At 45.1% G+C, this 6,723-nt stretch overlaps 1 pseudogene; it reads left to right on the forward strand.

The window, feature by feature from the left end:
- The first annotated feature begins 306 nt into the window (after positions 1–306).
- Positions 307–5,967, forward strand: LOC146172178 (ATP-dependent RNA helicase me31b pseudogene; annotated as a pseudogene).
- The last annotated feature ends 756 nt before the right edge of the window (positions 5,968–6,723 follow it).

A 6,723-nucleotide genomic window follows, 5' to 3' on the forward strand; every position in this document is an offset into this window, starting at 1 on the left:
AACACGAAAGCCACAGTACATGCGCTGACTCACAACTAAGCCTAAGCCGTTTACTCCAAGGCCCAGAAAAACAAACATGACGAAAACGAAACAGTCACGTGAAAAAACCCTGGGTTCACCTGCTGCATAAAAATTACTTTAAAAAATCACTTAAAAAAGACAGCTCTTTGCTTGAAAGAGCAAGTGACGTCTTGCTGACACACTTATTGTCCGTTGAAATAAAATACGCTTCCACTACCTCTCTCGTTATCTTCTCTTTGTGGCGATATAAAATTTTAACACTGTCACTGTGAATAAATAAGTGTGAGCGCTGTGAATAAATCGTTGTGCATCGTTAAGTGCTTTTGCTGGAAGCACAGTCAATGCTGCCCGCCTGAGTCTACGGTTCTTGCGCTTTAACACCGGCCTTCGACGCTAGTCGCGGAGCACTGAAGCAGTCCACAATGACCACAATAGCTGAAAACTCCGGGTGCCATTCCCCTGAGAAGCCTGTCAACCATACCAACAACATTAGGGATGTTGACGAAGGTGGCTGGAAGGCAAAGCTGGTTATACCTCCTCGCGATTTAAGAAAGAAAACGTCTGATGTGACAGACACCAAGGGCAATGAGTTTGAGGACTTCTGTCTCAAGCGGGAGCTGCTGATGGGAATCTTCGAGAAGGGTTGGGAGAAGCCGTCCCCCATTCAGGAAGCCAGCATCCCCATCGCACTGCTGGGCCGAGACATCCTGGCCAGGGCCAAGAATGGCACAGGCAAGACTGGGGCCTACATCATCCCCATGCTGCAGAGGATAGACGTCACGAAGGATCACATCCAGGCCATGGCCATAGTCCCTACGCGTGAGCTGGCCCTCCAGACAAGTCAGATCTGTATTGAGCTGTCCAAGCACCTCAAGGCTCGCGTCATGGTCACCACGGGCGGCACAAACCTCAAGGATGACATTATGCGGATCTACGAGAATGTTCACGTGATCATTGCCACACCTGGCCGAATTTTGGATCTCATGGAGAAAAGAGTGGCACAGATGGACAGGTGCAATATGCTCATCTTGGACGAGGCGGACAAGCTGCTCTCGCAAGACTTCAAGGGCCTGCTGGACAAGGTGATCAGCTTCCTTCCCCAGGACCGGCAGATCCTGCTCTACTCGGCCACGTTCCCCCTCACAGTCGAGCAGTTCATGAAGAAGCACTTGCACAACCCGTACGAAATTAACCTGATGGATGAGCTGACCCTGAAGGGTGTGACGCAGTACTACGCATTTGTCCAGGAAAGGCAGAAAGTTCACTGCCTTAACACACTCTTCTCGAAGCTGCAAATCAACCAGTCGATCATCTTCTGCAACTCCACTCAGCGGGTGGAGCTCTTGGCCAAGAAGATAACGGAGCTAGGCTACTCGTGCTACTACATCCATGCCAAGATGTCTCAACAGCATCGCAACCGTGTGTTCCACGATTTTCGCGCTGGCCTCTGCAGGAACCTAGTCTGCTCTGACCTCTTCACCAGGGGCATCGACATTCAGGCTGTCAACGTGGTGATCAACTTCGACTTCCCCAAGATGGCAGAAACATATCTGCACCGCATTGGCCGATCGGGGCGCTTTGGCCACCTGGGCATTGCAATCAACCTGATCACCTACGATGACCGCTTCTCACTGCACCGCATTGAGCAGGAGCTCGGCACAGAAATCAAGCCCATCCCCAAGGTCATCGACAAGAACCTCTATGTGGCGGACCGCAGTCGTGGCCGAGTGGTTTGGGCGCCCGTCTCGACTGCGGGAGGTGGCCAGTTCGAAACCCACCGCCGGACACCCACCGGTAAAATGGGTACAAGCGTCCCCCGGCCCGGCGCCCGGCTCTCTCAGGGGTGTGCGTTTGGAAGAGGCTCTGCTAACCCTGCTGTGCTCCTTAGAGGGCTTAAAGTTTCGAACAACTAATGACCTGCAAAGGTCTGGTTCTCACAGGTCGGGTAGGGCAGCAGTCGCAAGGGGCTCCAGGACAAAAAAAAAAAAGGGCCACATAATGGGCTGTTGCCGCGCAAGGCGGACTTATTGTTGTCCGATGGCGGAACGAATCACTGCCACATCGGCGCAACTATTTGGGCCGTGACCCCTTTTCCCAAGCATTTCACCCCAGAAGAGCCGAGCACCAGGCCGGGGGAAAGCTTGTACCCATTTGAAAACCGGTGGGTAACCGGCGGCACCGGGGATCGAACCCGGTACCTCCCGAATGCGAGACGGATGCTCTACCACAAGGCCACCGCTTGCCCTGGAGCCCCTTGCGGTGTTAGCGCCTGAGGTGTTAGCGCCTGCCATCGCAGTTTGTGTCTGCCAAGCAAGAAAGGCCTCTTGGTACCTCAAGCTCGGCACAGTGCCTCCGGAATTCCTGAAGACCTTTGGGTTCCTGACGCCGTCTACTGGTCATTGCAGGAGACTCTGCCGTATAATGGTGTCTGAGATGTGGAGGCAAGCCCGCCATTTCAAGGATTGTCTACGACTCGTGTGTGAGTGCATGTATAGCAAGCAGCGTGCGTTTCGCAAGTACACAGAGTGGAGTGCCCTGAGTGAAAGATTGACAGAATTCCTTTGGAAGGTGGTTCTACCTCTGCTTCCACGGAAGAAGAAGATGAACAAAGATCAGCAAGGCAAGGTATTGAATTTCGCTGATGAAGATATACCTCTTGGTATCGATAAGATGCTGAGGCTAGGTCCTAAACATGCTTTTGAGCCTAGAGTTGATGAGGCTGAACAGGTGACCATGTCACGCTGTATTGCAAATAGAGTTGAAGATTCTGAAAGGTCGCGGTGCATCCATGAGTGCATGGAAGTGCTAGAGCACACAAAAGAAGGATTGAAGGGGAAACGGTGCCCTATTAACTATATTGCTAAATGGATGGCCTCAAGAGACCTCAGAGTTATATTATCAGATAAAGAAGGGTATTTTACTATTTTTTCTGAGAATCAGTTTCAAGAAAAAGCCGAGGCTGCTGTTGAGAAGAATTTCAAAAGGTTTCCTATGGAAGCGACCAAGATAAAAGAGAGGGCTATGGGTCTTCTAGATGATCTGGGGCTTGAACGGTTACGTGGACAGGTGAAGAAATGCAAGCAACTACATTTGGAAGTATTCTTTTCGGCAAAAACCCATAAACCGGATGTTCCGTTCAGAGCCATCGTTTCTGAGAAGAGCACGTGGCAGCACCTGGTTTCCAAGTATTTGCAGAAGCACCTTTCCTCGTTGACTTTATCAGACCCTCTAAGGCTACCTAACTCTGAAGCCCTTGTCGTATTCCTCAAAGAACACAACCCAAGAAATTGTGTCGGGTTCAGCATGGATGTCAAGGATTTATATTATAGCCTTCCCCATGACTGCCTCCTTAAGTGAGTACAAATGTGCATTACAGAAGACAATAATGAATGTGACTTCATTGACGCCTCAGGTGTTAGTGTTGAAAGTTTCCTAGAACTTTTGAGGTTTTACCTGAAATCCACCTTCATAGGATGGAAGAACAAGTTGTATACCCAGAAGGCTGGAGTCTGCATTGGATCAAGTGTTGCACCGGTTTTGAGTGACATCTTCTTAATGTACGTGGACAGACACCTGAAGGATAACTTGGAGGGCTTGCATTATTCCACCTTCAGGTATGTGGACGACTTTTTAGTATTAACAGATCGTGAGGGATTCAATCAGCGAATGAAGGACATAATGGATGTTTTTACTGAGTGTGGATCCGGCCTGGAATTTACTGTTGAGAAACCAGTGGATGATCAGTTACAGTATTTAGATATTTTGATTCAATTCGGTGATGATCATGTTTGTTGGGAATACAACCCTAGATCGATGAAGCCGTTGCTAGGCTCCAATTCAGGACATTCCAAATTAGTGAAGAATGGGATGATAAACACTTGCTTATTAAATGCGTTGACGAAATCTTGTTACCACGGCATGGGCAAGAGTTTTGACAGACAAGTGAAGAGAATTGCAAAGGCCGGTTATCGGGAGTCAATTATTATTGAGGCCAGTTGCCGGGTACTGAAGAACCGTAAAAGAACGCACAAACAGAAATCCCTGCCCAGCATGGGTGAGAGGAAGAGGAAGGTTGCCGTGGTACCGTATGTGCACAGGATTTCGCATGGCCTCAAAAATGTAGGCAAGAGGTATAATGTGGACGTCGCACTGACCGCCCCGCTCAAGATGAAGAGGATTTGCCCGGCTGTTCAAAGGGAAAGAGAAGAGAAGAAGCAAGAATGTGGGGTGAAACATAGAAACCCCTATGTTGGATGCAAGACAGGTGTGGTGTATAGGCTTCCACTTTCTTGTGGAGCCAGTTATATAGGACAAACCGGACGGTGTATAAATAAGAGACTACAAGAACACTGTAACAACTTGGAAATTGGAAAGGAAAAAACGTTTCTGGTATCCCATTGCCAGTCATGTGAGATAATGAAGAAGGAGAAGAAGAAGTGCACTCCTAAGTTTGACAGTGTTAAAATTTTATATCGCCACAAAGAGAAGATAACGAGAGAGATAGTGGAAGCGTATTTTATTTCAACGGACAATAAGTGTGTCAGCAAGACGTCACTTGCTCTTTCAAGCAAAGAGCTGTCTTTTTTAAGTGATTTTTTAAAGTAATTTTTATGCAGCAGGTGAACCCAGGGTTTTTTCACGTGACTGTTTCGTTTTCGTCATGTTTGTTTTTCTGGGCCTTGGAGTAAACGGCTTAGGCTTAGTTGTGAGTCAGCGCATGTACTGTGGCTTTCGTGTTTCTTGTCCCTTGTTTTCGTGTTCGCGCTGGTTATATTAATAATAATGAATCTGTATGTGAGTGGCAGACCTGCAGAATCCCTACTGCACAACAATAACCTACAAATTAACAGACGAAATATTACTGCACTCACCAAAGTACTGAGTTACAAATGAACACCAATCTCCATCAAAAGTAGCCGTGCAGCACTCATGAAAATTCAAGAACAAAGAAATGTCTGGAGAAAAAATACAGTTTAAGAACTTCGATATGCCAATCTTTCAGGGCATAAAAAACAGCAAAACATTTGAAGGAACTAAGCTAATTATTGGAACGATATATGAAACGTGGAAGAGGTTGGAACTAAACTGATAGGCTTCTATAAATATGCATGAAGCCTCCCTGTCACCGAAAGTCATTTTTAGGTTAAGAAACCAAGGCTAAGACCATCAGCTATAATGTGCGGGATACGTGAGGTACTAAAATATGTAACTGAAACACTGTCACTGCATGTCCTACAGATTTAAACCTAATGTGGAGTGGGGCTTTAACATACAAGTTTATGAAGTAGTAATCATAAAAAAGTACAATACTTCGCGTCAGAGAGGCTTTTTGGCAGTTTAACAGTTCGTGAATTACTATACTAGAATCCGGTGCCCAAATTAATATTTTTACCGCTTCCCAGTCTCGAATAAGATTACCCGACAGCTTTAGTGAAGGAACTGTGATAATTTTTGCTTAGTACTTTTACAAACAAATCTATATGTCCCTAGAATGCAGCACCGTAAGAGTTTATATTAAAAAACAAAAACAGTAATCATCACTGCAAAAGACAAAGCTGACCCTTTGAGATGGTGTTCAGATATGTTCTGTCACCTACCTAACATTAAGTGCTCCATAATTTATATTATATTTACGAATTCTTGGGCACAGCACCCAGAGATAGGAAACTGGGGTAACATGATGCCTATCTTGTGTATCTCAACTCGGTGTTTAAAACTGTAGCCATTTTTGTATGAAAATAATACAAAATTTTCTTTCGGCATTCAAGCAATCATGGCTAGATTAGAGATAGGTTTACTTTCAGGATTCAAGTAAGCAATGGATAAATGTCTCGTCAGAATTTTGCACGAATAGTGCGCGGAATGCAGATGCATAGCTTGTAAAAATTGTTAAAGCATCAAAATTTTATTTCTTACTCATGCAATGCAGCATTATGCTACTTCTAAGCTCTAAACTGCTACAAGGTAAAGAGCACCCTTTGCTCGAATTATTAACTGTTCTAGTATTTAGATATGTTATTTGGATACACTAGGTGGCTACGCAAGCCTTGTTGCCTGGTAAAGAAGGCATGTGCAATAATTGCCATGAAGCAATCCCTTTAATATATGAGCCACTCAAGAGAATGTTAAGAGTCATAGAATCGATTTGTTGCCTGCCGCCCTCTTCACCGTATGTTCCACACACAGGCATCCGACAGTCCTTTCGCAGCATTCTACATAAGGTCTTTAGCCTTGGAAGCTTCAGCGAAGTAGGTTGATGTGGACAGCAGGTGCTTTCAGCTGCATTCTTTAAAAACACAATTATAAGAATGAAAAATACCACGAGTAAATAACAGTGCAATATGGTTCATAAACATTGTATGAACATAAAATTACTGCAAAGAAGACATCTACAAAAAACATACAAATAAGAATAAATTCCACAAGAGCTAGCAACTGAAATTAGAGAATGAATGACTAAGTTACTTTCCTCAAGAAATGTAGCTTTAAGAAACATGATTAAAATGACAGATTAAAAACAACAATCACATGCTGTTCTACAGTCTAGTGAAAGGTCTAACTCATTAAAGAAAGGGCAAGTGGCTCTTGTACCATGCTCAAGTTATTAGCCCCGAAAATGTGCAGAAGCATATTCATGAGACAGAATTTTTCTCTCATGAAATATCTTCCTAGTGCTACTTTGCCGTCTACAGAGAACAAGTT

Source organism: Amblyomma maculatum, unplaced genomic scaffold (genome assembly GCF_055883805.1).
Source record: "Amblyomma maculatum isolate TAMU_Amacu unplaced genomic scaffold, ASM5588380v1 scaffold_13, whole genome shotgun sequence".
NCBI classification, from domain to species: Eukaryota; Metazoa; Arthropoda; class Arachnida; order Ixodida; family Ixodidae; genus Amblyomma; species Amblyomma maculatum.